Raw genomic sequence first — 16,002 nt, 5'->3', positions numbered from 1 at the left:
GTAGGAGATGCTGTGATACGCAAATGATTAGCATTTCAGAGCATTCACACAAGGTTGGCGCCGGTGGCGACACCTACAACGTGCTGACATTAGGAAAGTTTCCAACGGTTTTCTCATACACAAACAGCGGTTGACCGGCGTTTCCCGGTGAAACGTTGTTGTGATGCCTTGTATAAGGAGGAGAAATGCGTACCATCACGTTTCCGACTTTAATAAAGGTCGGATTGCGGTTTATCGTATCACGACATTGCTGCTCGCATTGGTCGAGGTCCAATGACTGTTAGCAGAATATGGAATCGGTGGGTTCAGGAGGGTAATACGGAACGCCCTGCTGGATCCCAACGGCCTCGTATCACTGGCAGTCGAGATGATAGGCATCTTATCCGCATGGCTGTAACGGATCGTGCAGTCATGTCTCGATCCCGGAGTCAACAGACAACAACCATCTGCACGAACAGTTCGACGACGTTTGCAGCAGAATGGATTATCAGCTCGGAGACCATGGCTTTGGTTACCCTTGACGCTGGATCACAGGCAGGAGCGCCTGCGATGGTGTACTCAACGACGAACCTGGGTGCACGAATGGCAAAACGTCATTTTTTTCGGATGAATCCAGATTCTGTTTACAGCATCATGATGGTCGCATCCGTGTTTGACGACATCGCGGTGAACGCACATTGGATGCGTGTATTCGTCATCGCCATACTGGCGTATCACCCGGCGTGATGGTATGGGGTGCTATTGGTTACACGTGTCGGTCACCTCTTGTTCACATTGACGACATTTTGAACAGTGGACGTTACATTTCAGATGTGTTACGACCCGTGGCTCTACCCTTCATTCTATCCCTACGAAACGTTACATTTTAGCAGGATAATGCACGACCGCATGTTGCAGGTCCTGTACGGGGCTTTGTGGATACAGAAAATGTTCGACTGCTGCCCTGGTCACCACATTCTCCAGATCTCTCACCAACTGAAAGCGTCTGGTCAATGGTGGCCGTTCAACTGGCTCGTCGCAATACACCAGTCACTACTCTTGATGAACTGTGGTATCGTGTTGAAGTTGCATGGGCATCTGTACCTGTACGCGCCATCCAAGCTCTGTTTGACTCAATGCCCAGGCATATCAAGGCCGTTATTACGGCCAGAGGCGGTTGTTCTGGGTATTGATTTCTCAGAATCTATGCACCCAAATTGCGTGAAAATGTAATCACATGTCAGTTCTAGTATAATATATTTGTCCAATGAATACCCGTTTATCATGTGCATTTCTTCTTGGTGTTGCAATTTTGATGCCCAGTAGTATAGTTAACGACATGAAAAAGGGTAAGACCACCATGAAGAAGGAACCACGGGACTATTGGCTGCTGAAGCACTATGACGTAATGATGGTCTAGAATAAGACTAAGTTCACCTATGCTCTTAAACGAAGGTACGATTGCTATTCAAATTTACGTCGCAGACTCAGAGCTGTTTGACAAACACCATAAGGCCCATTTGGATATTGGTCATGGAGGGCGGAGTAGGATGCTTAAAAAACTTTCACCCAAGTATAGGAATATTACCCGTCATGATACTGAGCTGCAAATTCACCTTTTTGAGCCTTGCCAGAAAAAGCTAAAAGGTGTTAAGAAAGGCATTGTGGTCAAGCCAATGGATTTTTTCGGAATTTAGTTTCCGTTGTCAGGTCGATTTCATCGATTTTCATTCCCATGCTGATAGAGAGTACACGTTTATAATGGTCTACCAAGATCATTTCAAAGTTTGTAGTCCTCAGGCCTCTGAAATCAAAGAGAGCTGAAGAAGAAGCCTACAAACTCATCGACAAATTTACGTTGCTTGGTGCTCCAATGATTTTAAAATGCAATAACGGCAGAGAATTTGTGAACCATGTGGTGTACAGCCTAAAGGAGTATTGACCCACCTTAAAGATCGTCCAAGGTAAGCAGCACCACTCACGAAGTCAGGGGAGAGCAGGAAGAGCAAATCAGGAAATTGAAAATATGCTGTATGTTTGGATGCAAACTGAAAAAAAACTAGCTGACGGACTGCGGTTCGTCCAACTTATGGACCACAGAACTATTCATTCTGGGATTAACATGTCACCATATGTAAGCTCTGTTCGGCTGAAAAGCTAGAGTAGGTCTCTCGACTTCGTCCCTGCTTGACGACTTTTTACGATACGTAAATATTGAGGAACAACTGTCTGCTGAAGACGTAGATGAGAATGTAATCCATGTTGTAGAAAACCAAAACAGTGGTGATATCATAGCTATCGAAGAGCATTACACTTCTGTGGTTATCGAAAACCCTTCTTTTTCTGATATCAGTTGCGTCTGCTTAAAACAGACCAGCGGCGCTCACTCATGTCATAAGTGTGAGAGAAACGTTCATGCGATGTGTGTACATTTTCCTAAAGACGATGACGGCGATGAAGTACAAGGTTATGGGGTTAGCATTTTGTGCAGTGATTGCTTCAATATTGAGAAAACTATCAAAACTAAAAGGGGATAAAAATTGAATCCTGAGGTTGAGGCCAAAAAATTTTAAGGGAATCTGACAAAAAATTCATCCTGTGCCTTTGGGTGCCACTGTGCGAGTTCCGACTCCTGGCATTGACAAAGGGCGGAATGACTCACGCACTCTGGTGACAGTCATGAACGTGACGGAAGATGGCTTCTACCGACTCGGAACTGCAGAAGGAATCTTGAAGCAGCTCTACGCAATATCAAAATTCACCGCATGTCCTAAGAACTTAATGAAAATTGAAGTCGTTCCTCACCACGAAATACCTCTCCGATCTGCAACTACTTCTCACAAGGGAATGGTCAGACTTGTCATGCCGAAACTAGTATTGCTTTTTTTAGCACTGTTATTTAACTGTGCAAAAGGTCCGTATGCAAAATTGTAGCTGCTGACATGAACTGGAAGTCACCTAAAAAAAATCACGGACATGGCTGTGTTTCCTGCTTGGCGCTTGCAGTGACGGCTGGTCATCCCTGGAAATGGCGAGTCGCGAGCGTTGTGCGCATGGTCGGGAAGTGCCGCCGTCTCATCGCGGCGTTCACTAAAGAGGAATATCGCTGCACGGTTTTGGTGGAAAGGGGAAACGAATATTCGTTTCTGTGGCATGCACGTCCTTTTAATTTCTGGTACGTATTTCGAAACATACCGTCCTGAAACTGGTTAGAGATGCGAAAGATGTTCTGTACTATACTCCGCAAGCCACTTCACAGTGAACATTCAGTCTCCCCTCATAGGTGATGGCGAACGCTCTAAATGTTTTGCTGCTTGCCATGGAGATATACCACAGTCGCCAAATGAAGCAATCAATAGAAAACACGCGTGAAGACTGTGTTGTGCGACATGGTTGTTAAACTTCTAGACGAGCATGTAAATAGCGCATACATGTGGCTAGAAACAACTGAAACACTCGATGTTGCAGACTGTGAATCTACAGACGGCGAAGACACCGACGAAAGTTGCACTCATGAAGACTCTTCGAGTGATAGTGCCACGTATCATCATCAATTATCTTCGAAAGTGACACCAGCAACTACAATTACCTTATCAGACAAAGAAAAAGCGGTGACGTATTGGTTGAACGAAAGTGGTAAGAAACGCCTACGTGTCAGTACTGTTCAAAATAAGTATCGCTTTGTCCGTTCTGAACGTGAACTGTATAGATGCAAAAAGGAAGTCGCTGGACGACGTAAGAATCGACTGGAAATTGCGACGGATATAAATACGCGACTTTTTGAGCTATTTACCGATGCCAGACAACAGTCATTTAGTGTCAGCGATACAACTTTACGTGAATGGGCGCTCGGGATTGCCAATGCGATATGCGCTAAAGAATTTATACCTTCTCAAAGTTGGATTAGTCGCTTAAAAAGGTCACATAAAATTGTGGCACGAAAAATAACAATTTGTATCGAGAAACAGGTCGGAAAATGAAGTGACCCAAATCGAAATGACAGCTTTTCTTACGAATGCAAAAAATAAGATCGCTAGTTTTAGTGAATCGTACGTGTACAATGCAGATCAGTCAGGTTTTCAAAAAGAAATGCTTGCGAAAAGAACACTGTCATTCAAAGGGGAAAAACATATTCAGGCTATTGCGCAGTCCACGACTGCACTCACCCATTCATACACTATAATTCCCATAATTAGTCTGGATGGTTCATTGTTGCCAAAACTAAATGTGTGTCTTCAAGAGCCAACTGGACATTTTGGACCACGTGTCAAAAGAACAATGTTCTACCCAAACAATCTTGTGGTAGACGCATCGAAGTCTAGAAAAAGAAAGGAAAGCGTTACACTTTCCATGCGTCATGCTTTTCTTGCGTTCTGCGGGAACAAATCTCTTCCCCTTCTAGATTCGTGGTCAGGTCATAAAAGGTCTGATTCATTAAAAGCTGTTTTTCGAGCCCACCCTGACAAAGAAGTAGAGATACTTCCGATTCCACCCGGCACGACGAACGTAATTCAACCTTTAGACAGAGAATTTTTCCGTCAATGGAAGGCATTTTACAGAAAACTGAGAAAATTATTGTGTGCAGATCACTGCAGTTTCCTGTCTATCACCGTGACAATGTTCTCAAGCTGCAATCAGTAGTAAATTATCAATTTTTCTCCCCACGTTTTCAGAATTTGATTAAATATGCGTGGCACTCCTCGAAATATACTGATACTAGGCCTGATTTATTCCTAACACCAGCCTAGGTTTGTCTACTGACATCTAACAACGTCTGTGATTCGCAGGGCTGTCATATGTCGTCTTTGCTTGAATGTTCTTGGTGCACAAAAAACCTATGTTTTGAACATTGTATCAATATTTCGCATTTTTGCGGTAATTACAAGAAATAAAATTTGGACGTTCTAAACAGTATATTTATTTGTGTCTATTTCATAGCTATTTGGAAACAATGTTGTAGATAACATATCAGCCATATTTATCAACGAATGTTTATCGTACGATCGCTTTCACGGGGAATCAGCTCTTTCACTGCAGTGGCAAGAGAGCGGCGCGTAGCTAACGCCACCTTGTCCCTAGATGGCGTTGGTATAACGTAGCGAGAGAGGTCAGGGTTGTACAAAAGGCAGTTATAAGCGCGGAAACCATGCGACAATGATGTCTTACTTCATAAAATTGTTTACAGACTTCCAGGTCATGTCAGCAGCTAAAATTCTGTATACAGACTCCTTGCAATGTTAACTCACAGTGGTAAAAAAAGCAACACAGGTTTCGACATGACAAGTCTGACCATTCCCTTGTCAGTCCAATGGAAGCGGCCAAGGATTCGTCAGGTGTATATACAACACGAAATACCAAAACTGAGGTGCCTTTGTGTAAAAAAGAAAATTAAGTGCAATTCTAAATATCACTCTAGCTGTCCCTGCTGCAATAAGCAGGTCATGACAGTTTTGTTTTATGTTTTACCGGTAGCAATATTCTGTTCGCGTTCTTCTTTAAATCGTGAAACGTATGTTACAAGATCAAAATGCCATTTTTTTATTTTTTTTTGTGAAGAATAAAAGTCAGTGCTTACTGTAACAAGTACTTCAATGTCAGTCCTGCTTTCGTTGATTTCCGGTAATATCCTACGCTCTATTTCATCCTTTTTTCTTTAAGTTTCAAATGATTATTAGTTAATGACGACTTCTCTTCTTGTGCTCTTTTAACACTTTGCTTGAGTAAATGGTGTTGTTCATTCCGCTTAATGCCTAGGAATTATATAAAATGCCTGGAAAAAGTGTGTAACATTCACACAAAGAACTTGTATTTTATAGTTTGCCTAAAACCATCAGGCATTCTATACATTACCTTGGCATTCTATAGAATACCGGAATTTCACACAATGCCGATAACATATACATGTTTTGGCGATTCTGGAAAAAGTTCACAAAAACCCGATGGAGAAAGAATGTCAAGAATTACCATAACAGAGTGGGTTTTGGGATGGAAGAACATGAGTAGGTAACAACTTGTTGGACTATCTTGCCAATGGTAGAGAAGAATTTCTGATTTTGTTTTTGGTTTTAAATCTCCGAATGGTGTATGACACTGCCCCTCTCTTTTTTTAATATTTTTTTTAAGATCTTACGGGACCAAACTGCTGAGGTCATCGGTCTCTAAGTTTACACGCTACTTAATCTAACCTAAACCAACTTACGCTAAGGACAACACACACACCCATGCCCGAGGGAGGACTCGAACCTCCGATGGGGGCAGCCGCGCGAAAACAAGACGCCTAAGACCACGCGGTCTGTCTCTCTCTGTAGCTGATAGTATGGAACGGAATGGAACGAAGTACCACGAGGTTTTCACTAATTATCAAAGCATCTCAGCAAGATTTAGGGAAGGGAGAGAACTTAGTGAATTATGTAGGTTCCGTAAGTGATTAAGACAAGAATTCTGTATAACTCCAACACCAAGATCTACAGAGTGGAACAGAAAGGTACGGCAAAACTTTCAGCAAACATTCCTCACACTAAGAGGAACAAAATGTGATACGTGCACGTGGGTCCGGAAACACCTTATTGCCATGTTGGAGCTCACTTTCTGCTTCTCTTCGTAATCACGTTAATCGCGGGAAACCACAGAAACAGAACGTATCAGCATTTATTAAAACTTTTTCTTACAAGAAATATTCAAAACACCATCTTGGTCACGTTTGGTTAGTGTGTATAGTAAATTGTAATTCTTAGGTTCACCGCCAGTGTTTGTTGATCCAGTGGAAAGAAGGTAATACTACATGTGACTCACTTCAATGCTTGTGTTGTCCTGCGACTAACCTCATTGTATCAACTGTTTAGTGTTCACCACGGATTTGGTTTCCGGTACACTGCAATGGAAGTGACTGGGGGAGGCCTAGAAGGACGAGGACACCTAAGCTGGAGATGGAGGAGAAATCTCTTCGTGCAGTTGACAAAAACGCTAGTATCAGCGCAAGACAAATTGTTGGAACAAATAAAGTTGGTCACATCACTGTCTGGAGGGCCCCACATGAGAACCTGCCACATCCGTATCATGCACAGCATGTGCAGACATTATCAACAGCTGATTTTCCTGCACGTTACAATTCTGCGAACGGTTCATTCAAGTATTCGTGAAGCCCCAATGCTGGGAAAGTGTTTCATATCGTGCTAATACCTTCTTTCCCTGTGTTGTTTCCATGATTAAGTGTTATAGGAACTGAGTTTTAACATGGAAATAAAGCGTTTCCGGACCCATATCCATATAACATATTTTCTTCCTGTGCGTATTGGAAAGTTTCCTGAAAGTCTGGTGATGTCTTCTTGCGTCTTGTACACACAACATGTGCTACCGAACTCCAGAAAGAAAATACCTTGGCATGGAAATGCCTCTTAAAGGGAGTACTCTCTAAAGCTTACAGCTTGCCAATGATGGGTTCAGCCTTTCCCTTCCCTCTTATCACCTGCAGTAACATATGCACATCACGTTCATCATACACATGTCACAGCCAAAACGGCGTCAACGATACAGACTTGTATGTGGCATAAACCGTTCTAATAAATAAATACTGAACAAGGAAATCGTAATCTATTGAAACGGGACGTACATAAGCGTCTAAGATTTCATATTTCTATCGACGCTGACAGCCGCATTTCTGTGTGGAAAGAATGGAAGGTCTGCACGTTTACGTAGAGACTTACCTTCAACACAGAAACGCTACTTTCACCGAAGCCTTCACTTCTCCAAATGTCTGTTGGCTGGTAACACGGTCGGGGCTTCCAAAAAATGTAAGACGGCAGTTCAAAAATTAACAGCAAATTATCAGTATTAAATGCAATTAACATGTCAGGCATTTGAAACTTTCGGGAAGTGAAGATGCATGCTTTGAGAAAGTTCCGGCATATGCCGGACAAGCTGAATTGGAAAGGCAATTGAAACAAAATGGCCGCGTCCCTGTACGTGTGCACAATAGAAAAACAGCAAGCAGCAATACGATTTTTATGGTCGGAGGGCGTAAAACCTCGACATATCCATATAAGAATGTTAGAAAAGTGTGGAGATAACCGCATTAGTGAGAGAAGAGTGTACGAAGGGGTAGATGCCTTGATAAGTGGACGTACGTTAGACACAGTTGAGCAACTCTCTGGTCGTCCCAGCTCGGCGGTTACTGGCGAGAATGTGGCACGCGCTGACGCCAAGATCCGTGAGTTCCGGTGTATTTCTGTAGAAGCTTCAGCTACGGAACCGAGTATCAGTGTCGGATCCGCTCATTCTATTATTATTAAGGTGATGCGTTTTCAGGCTGCCATATCATTTCTGGCGCTATATAAGGCTTCCTGACACGAATTGTCAGAGGAAAAGAACCTGGGTGCACAGCTATGAACCGGAAAGCAAAACGTCCTCAGAACGGCTGCACACATCTTCTCCGGCCAAGAAGAAATTCAAGTCTCAGCGCTCTGCCTGAAAGGCCCTTTTTCCATCCTCTTCTGGGGTATAAATGGGCAGATTTTTGAACACTGTCATCAAAGGGGTGAAACTGTGAACAGTACCCGGTTCAGTGCCACGTTGGAGAACAAGCTAAAGCCAGCAATACAGAGCCGTAGCAGAGGACTTTTGTCTAGAATTGTTCTTCTCCGCGTGCCCCCACACGGCCGCTGCAACACTGACCTCGCTTCTTCGAGTTACCACGTGTTTGGACCTCTGCAAGACTCTCTCAGAGGACGGCGATTTGAAAGTGATGATGAGGTTAAAGAGGCGGTGACCTCTCGGTTACGGCACAGACGACAACCTTTTATTCGAATGGAATAGAAAATTTGGTGAAACGGTATGAGAACTGAATCGAAAAGCAAGGTAGTTACGTTGAAAAATGACTTCTTGTTTGTATGTGTAAGTGAAATATATGCTTCGCAAACAATAGTTTGCTGTTATTTTTTGGACCACCCTCGTATATTCGGCCGTGTCTAAATGGTTCAAATGGCTCTGAGCGCTACGTGACTTAACTTCTGAGGACATCAGTCCCCTAGAACGTAGAACTACTTAAACCTAACTAACCTAAGGACATCACACACATCCATGCCCGAGGCAGGATTCGAACCTGCGACCGCAGCGGTCGCGCGGTTCCTGACTGTAGCGCCTAGAACCGCTCGACCACTCCGGCCGGCGCCCACACGTGGCTGGTCGTCTCGTATGCATACGCATTGCACATGACCTGCTCACAGTACCCGATGGTCTCGGCCATTCAGTGCTTGCAACTAGGTCACGCCCTAGTTATGGTGGGATCACGTCCTGTTCGATCCGACATGTCGAAACATACCGCTAAATTTTTCATACAGAGAAAAATACACGGAAAGAAATGCGCTGTCAAAATTTTAGCTGCTAAGACGTACTGCAAGTGTTTCTTTTATGTTAAAGCTAATCATTTTTGCACTACTCAGAAACGCCTATAACGGAGGTTTGTACAGCCCCCCCCCCCCCCCCCCCCCGTCCCTCAGCTTAGTGAGCGAATCGGCGAATAAACAGACTTAGCCGTGACAGGAGAACTTAGCAATGCGTAGTGCAAAGTCAAAAGTGCACATACATGAATTTTAAGTACTTAACCATAGCAAAAATGTCTCAAATCATTAATTTTCTGAAAAACTTGCAGTTAATATCTATAGCTAACTGTTGCAGATGTAATTGTTATGCAAGTGACTTGCAGAAGAAAGAAAATCAAGGGATTGTATGATGCTTCTTTACAGGTGGCTTCCATCAATCGGGACTTAGTTTGTTGACATTAAATATATTATAACATTTCCTGTAGCACAGTGCTTATGAGAACTTTTGAATAACATTTATTTTACTAAGAATGAAACAGTTCCTTGTTTATTCCCCCCAATCGTCACCAACGTTCGAAGTTTTTATTGGATGGCGAAAACAAACATTTTCCTTACACCATGCACACCTGATAAAAATAATTAATGCCTTCAGACACTTCACAGTAATTACTAGTTTTGTTTAGACAGAACTGGAATGGATTACGAAACGGTCGTTGGCCGTTGTTCTGCGTATTGTGCTGCGTACCAGGCATACTTGATGAAATTCGTAAAATGTGGTGATCCACGCTGCCAATGAAGATATGACTGAAGTTAAACAATACTGTTCTGCTGATAAACCTGAAATGACAAAGAGCTAACGCAAATTATATTGTCCGACAATTTTCTGAAAAATGCTTTCGTTGAATCACGCTATTAGTTCCAGGTGTCGTTCTATCTAGGCCAAGAGTCCGTCAAAAGCAATGAATTATTTTCTGCAACTGGTAAGAAGATGTAACAATGAAAATAATCCTCTCCAATTTTCACAGATTTTTCTACATCCATTACAAGATTTTCGAAAGTAAACAGTTCTTTTGTTCAATTTTTGTCCTAATTCGCCTTGAAGTTTCTAAGACAGATGTAAAGCTGCGGAAAAAGTAATCCACTGATACTTACCACTGGTAATGTTGTATACGAATGTGTCATAGCATTCACTGACCGCGCAAACGAATCTGTCTATTTACCGCTCGAAAAAAAAAATGGTTCAAATAGCTCTGAGCACTATGGGACTTAACTTCTGAGGGCATCAGTCCCCGAGAACTTAGAACTACCTAAACCTAACTAACCTGAGGACATCACACACATCCATGTCCGAGGCAGGATTCGAACCTGCGAACGTAGCGGTCGCACGGTTCCTGACTGTCGTTGCGCTCGAAAGAATAAAGACCGGTTTACACGCAGTTTTTGCATGAGACCCGACCAATTGGCTTTATACACAGCATTCTGGGGGAAAACGAGAAGCTTCGTCTTCACGTCACCTACGAACTTCTGTATATTGTTACCTATTAACGACATCTTTCCACGTAAACTCGAGGTAAAGTTCGTAATTTGGCAATTTTCAACTTTTTTTAAATACACTTTTAATTGATTATGCACTTCTTAGCAGCCAAAATGTTGACATTGTGATTCTTTCAGTGTATTCATCCTGTATAAAAAAATTTGAGGGCAGGTTTCGACATGTCGGATTGAATCGTTCCCTTGTTACAATGTTTAAAGCACTCCGTCTTCAGGCCAAAAGTGGCCCATCGGGACCATCCGACCGTCGTGTCATCCTCAGCTGAGGATGCAGATAGGAGCGGTGTGAGGTTAGCACCGCTCTCCCGGTCGTTATGATGGTCAGGAACCGCTACTATTCGGTCGAGTAGCTTCTCAATTGGCATCACGAGGCTGAGTGCAACCCTAAAAGTGGCAACAACGCATGGCGGCCCGGATGGTCACCCATCCAAGTGCCGGCCGCGCCCGACAGCGCTTAACTTCGGTGATCTGACGGGAACCGGTGTATCTACTGCGGCAAGGCCGTTGCCGTGACAAAGTTTAGCAGCAAATGTTGCTGATCGGCACGCGTTCTATTAACGTTCCATATCTCACTACACCGATTTTCTTGCAGTATTGTGGCTTGCTCTCGAGTAAGGCTATCAGTTTGTGAGTGCTTATTGTTATTTCGGCGTGGTCTATTTTCTCGAGAGATGCATATACGACGAGGTGGTACACCATTCAATCACCAAGCAATCAACAAAATGCCACTAGCTTTAGTTGCATTTATACACCATAATTTCTTGTCGAATGATGAAATATATTATTGAATTTGTGTAATCGAAAACTTCGGAGCGAAACAATTCTATTTGCAGAAACATTGTTGATGCCTGTTACCTCAACGGTATCATCAATGTTATCGTCAGTGGTTAACAAAGTTACAATGCACGAAGGTCGTCCCTCACATCATTTATAAGAACTATTTGTCAGAGAGAATTCGATCTATATCTGTTCTCTGCAAACCGCTGGGAAGTGTGTAGGAGAGGGTACTTCACACAGCACCGCGTATGAAGGTTGCTATCATTGGCGCCATATGGTGCGCTTCTTTAGAACGTGGTAAGGGCGCGCGCTAGCTGATATTTTGTTTGTAAACTTGTAAAGTATCAACTCAGTCGTTCATCTATTGACTTCTCAAACACCAAGCTAGTATTTTGCGAATCTGCTATGCTGGACATTTGTGGTCCCAGTTTGTCTTGAAAACTCCGCGACACACTGTTTTACAACGTAAGCCGTGATTATGCACTTCTTTGTCGTACACAGATTGTAGCCCCGTTCCTTCTGAATGCGGAAATGGCAGAGGAAGAGTAGTCAGTGACTCCTGGCAATATAAAAAAAAACAATAACCACTAATATGTTGTTTGAAGTACGTATACACGTAGGAGAGTCTTGGAAATATAATCATAATGATGAATTCCGATACTACATAACAGAGCGTCGGGGACATTGTGGGAGACCCGCACCGCCGTACTAGGCAAGGTCCTAGTGGAGGTGGTTTGCCATTGCCTTCCTCCGGCCGTAATGGGGATGAATGATGATCAAGAAGACAACACAATAACTCCCAGTCATCTCGAGGAAGGTGAAAATCCCTGACCCCGCCGGGAATCGAAACCGAGACCACGTGTTCGGGAAACGAGAACGCTACCGCGAGACCACGAGCTGAGGTTTCGGGCACATAATAGAAATCAGATTTATTGTATTTTTGTTAAAGTAGGATTTCAGGTTAGTGCCAAGGATGTGAACAGACTATCTTTTGCTGACGAGAATTCAGTACTATCATTGCGCATCTTGGGCAAATATTCAAACGCTTTAACATGTCGCAGCTGTTAGTACAGTTAGCAGGTATTTGGGAGGACAGCGGTTCATAATCCCATTCGGTTATCCAGATTTAAGTGTTCCTACGTTATGCTAGATCGCATAATGCAATACTGAGATGATTTTCTAGAAAACGGTGTGTCTGATTTCCTTCCCTGCTCTTGTTTAATCTGAGATTCTACCCCTTTCCAATGACCGTATCATGGATGGGACGTGCAACCATAATCTTCTTTCTTCCTAAATCTTCTTCAAATACAAGTCTTTATTTGATTCACTGTGTCACACTTGTTAATTTTTTCACACCTAGCTTATTTTATACCTACATCTCTACGTAATAGTTGTTTGATTTGGAGAGGGGATTCGTATTCGGGCGGAGCTAAGTGGAAACCCTCATGCTGCCGTCCTTATTTACCTTTACTGAGGCTTCTGTAAATAATCTGCAAACGTGTCGAGAAGCGTTCCTTTAAAGGACTCTTCAGTCTCCTCCCACCTAATCTACTTCAAAATACTTTAATTTTTGTTCTCGTTCTCTTCGTAATAGATCAGTTCATAATGTCAAAGTTGATACTATTTTCACCTGCTTCCATTTTCAGAAGCATTTTGATCGTTATGGTTTGCCGTTCTCGCTGCTTATACTGAGAACGGAAGAACCACTAATTTCTTCGTGAGACAATAATTTTTCTTTCACTAAACCACCCCAAGATAGGTGCCAGTGATGCTAGCTGCACATGCTTTGTCTCACGGGTAAACTAAGTTTATGAACCATTAGTCCTGATATCTGTATTAAACGGTCTCCGTGCATTTGTCGGAAGAATTCTCTACGAAAATCCGAGCTTTCAGCGACAGCCACCACTACCTTCATCAGCAAAGCAACAGACTGTCGAAGTAGTAGCCGGCCGTAGTGACCGAGCGGTTCTAGGCGCTTCAGTCTCAAACCGCGCGACCGCTACGGTCGCAGGTTCTAATCCTGCCTCGGGCATGGATGTGTGTGATGTCCTTAGATTAGTTAGTTTTAAGTAGTTCTACGGTCTAGGGGACTGATGATCTCAGATGTTAAGTCCCATAGTGCTCAGAGCCATTTGAACCATTTTCGAAGAAGTAACGGAATCACACAGATGCAACAGCCGTGGTATTGTTCACTAGAATCAGAGATTACGTTAGCGCCAACTGTGAAACATCACTAGCAGCACCATTGTTTCCGTCAAGATGTGTAATACGAGACATAGTCCTGTACAATTAAGAATGTGTGTGAACAGCTGTGATAGATATAAGAGATTCACACTCGATGATGTGCAATAAAGGACACCAAATATCAAATAACTCCAGCCGGCAGCTGTGGCCGAGGGCTTCTAGGCGCTTCAGTCCGGAGCCGCGGTGCTGTTACGATCGCTGGTTCGAATCCTACCTCGGACATGGATGTGTCTGATGTCCTTAGGTTAGTTCGGTTTAAGTAGTTCTAAGTCTAGGGGACTGATGTCCTCAAATGTTAAGTCCCATAGTCCTTAGAGCCATTTGAACCATTTTTGAAATAACTGCATAAGTCTAGAATGAGGTGACAAAAAGACTTGGGATAGCGCTATACACATATACAGATGGCGGTAGTATCGCGTACACAAGGTATAAAAAGGGCAGTGAATTAGCGGAGCTGTCATTTGTACTCAGAAGATTCATGTGAATAGGTTTCCGACGTGATCATGGCCGTATCAAGGGAATTAACAGACTTTGAATGCGGAATGGTAGTTGGAGCTCGACGCACGAGACATTCCTTTCCTGATACCGTTAGTGAATTCAATATTCCAAAATACAAAATGTCATGAGTGTGCTTAGAATACCAAATTTCAGGCATTACCTCTCATCACAGATAACGTGGAGGCCGACAGACTTCACTTAACCGTCGAGAGAAGCGCCATTTGCATAGAGTTATCAGTGCTAACATACAAGCAACACCGCGTGAAATAACCGTGGAGATAAATGTAGGAAGTACGACCGACGTATCCATAAGGAGAGGGCGGTGAATTTGGTTTTAATTGACTATGGCTGCAGACGACGGATGCGAGTGCCTTTGGTAGCCTCACGACATCGCCTGCAGCGCCTCCCCTGGTCTCGTGACCATATCGGTTGGACCCTACAAGACTCGAAAATTGTGGCCTGGTCAGTTGAGTCCCGATTTCAGTTGGTAAGAGCTGATGGAAGAGTTCGAGTGTGGCGCAGACCCCACGAAGCAATTCGCTGTGTAAGCTGGTGGTAGTTCCACAATGGTGTGGGCTGTTATTTGCACAGAATTCACTGTGTCCTCTGGCCCAACTGAACCATTCACTGTCTGGAAATGGTTATGTTCGACTACTTGGAGACCATTTGCACCCATTCATGGACTTCATATTCGCAAACAACGATGTCATATCGCCTGGCCACAATTGTTCGCGATTGGTTTGAAGAACATTCTCAACAGTTCGAGCGTACGATTTGGCCACCCAGATCGCCCGACATGAACCCAATTGAACGTTAATGGGACATATTCGAGAGATCAGTTTGTGCACAAAATTCTGCACAAGCAAACTTTTTGCAGTTGTGAATAGCGTTACAGGCAGCATGGCTCAATATATCAGCGTGGGACTTCCAGTGACTTATTGAGCCTGTCCCACGTCGAGTTACTGCACTAAGCCGGGCAGGAAGAGTTTCGACACGACATGAGGAAATATCCCACGACTTTTGTCATTGTAAACTAAGTGACATTTCTTCAGCGACGCCAACATAACCGCTGATCACAATGGGCCTACTGCCTCTGTTACATGTGTGTGATTCTGTTATTTCCTGGCAAAGAGAACGGTGGATATTGTCGACAGCTCTGATTTTCATATAGAATCAACGAGACAGGTGTGCTGAGAACATTTAACAAAACAAATTCGTTGCAAAAGACTTCCTGATTAAGTTACTTCCGGTGTTCTTGCACCCAGACCCAAAATATACTGATCCCCACATTCACCACAGGTGGTTTTGAGGAAACTGCTTACTGGTAGAAGGGAGTTTAGCCTCGCTGCTCCACGTGCAGCTCGATACTTTCCCAAACACAAAGAACTTGATGTGACGCTTGATCAGCTTGATCAACGCTAAACATCGGCAGGGCAGAGCTCACGACAGTTGCGCTTCTTCTTTGACATCGAGCGAAGTAGCGCAGTCGTAAGATTCCAGTTTCAGATTCTCTACGGTTTCTCTAAATCACTTAAAGCAAATAGCGGGATGGTACTTTGAAAAGGGCAGGGTGGATTTTCTTCCTCATCCACCTGCAATGCGAGCTTGTGCTTCGTCTCTAGCGATCTCGTAGTCG

General features: G+C 43.5%; 1 pseudogene; it reads right to left on the bottom strand.

Annotated features, from left to right (window-relative positions):
• Nucleotides 1–11,238: 11,238 nt before the first annotated feature.
• LOC126089635 (5S ribosomal RNA) lies at nt 11,239–11,356 on the bottom strand (annotated as a pseudogene).
• Between the last annotated feature and the right edge of the window lie 4,646 nt (nt 11,357–16,002).

This window comes from Schistocerca cancellata, chromosome 6 (genome assembly GCF_023864275.1).
Source record: "Schistocerca cancellata isolate TAMUIC-IGC-003103 chromosome 6, iqSchCanc2.1, whole genome shotgun sequence".
NCBI lineage: Eukaryota > Metazoa > Arthropoda > Insecta > Orthoptera > Acrididae > Schistocerca > Schistocerca cancellata.
Note: the sequence above shows the minus strand (reverse complement) of the source record. Positions and strands in the feature narration are given on the sequence as shown.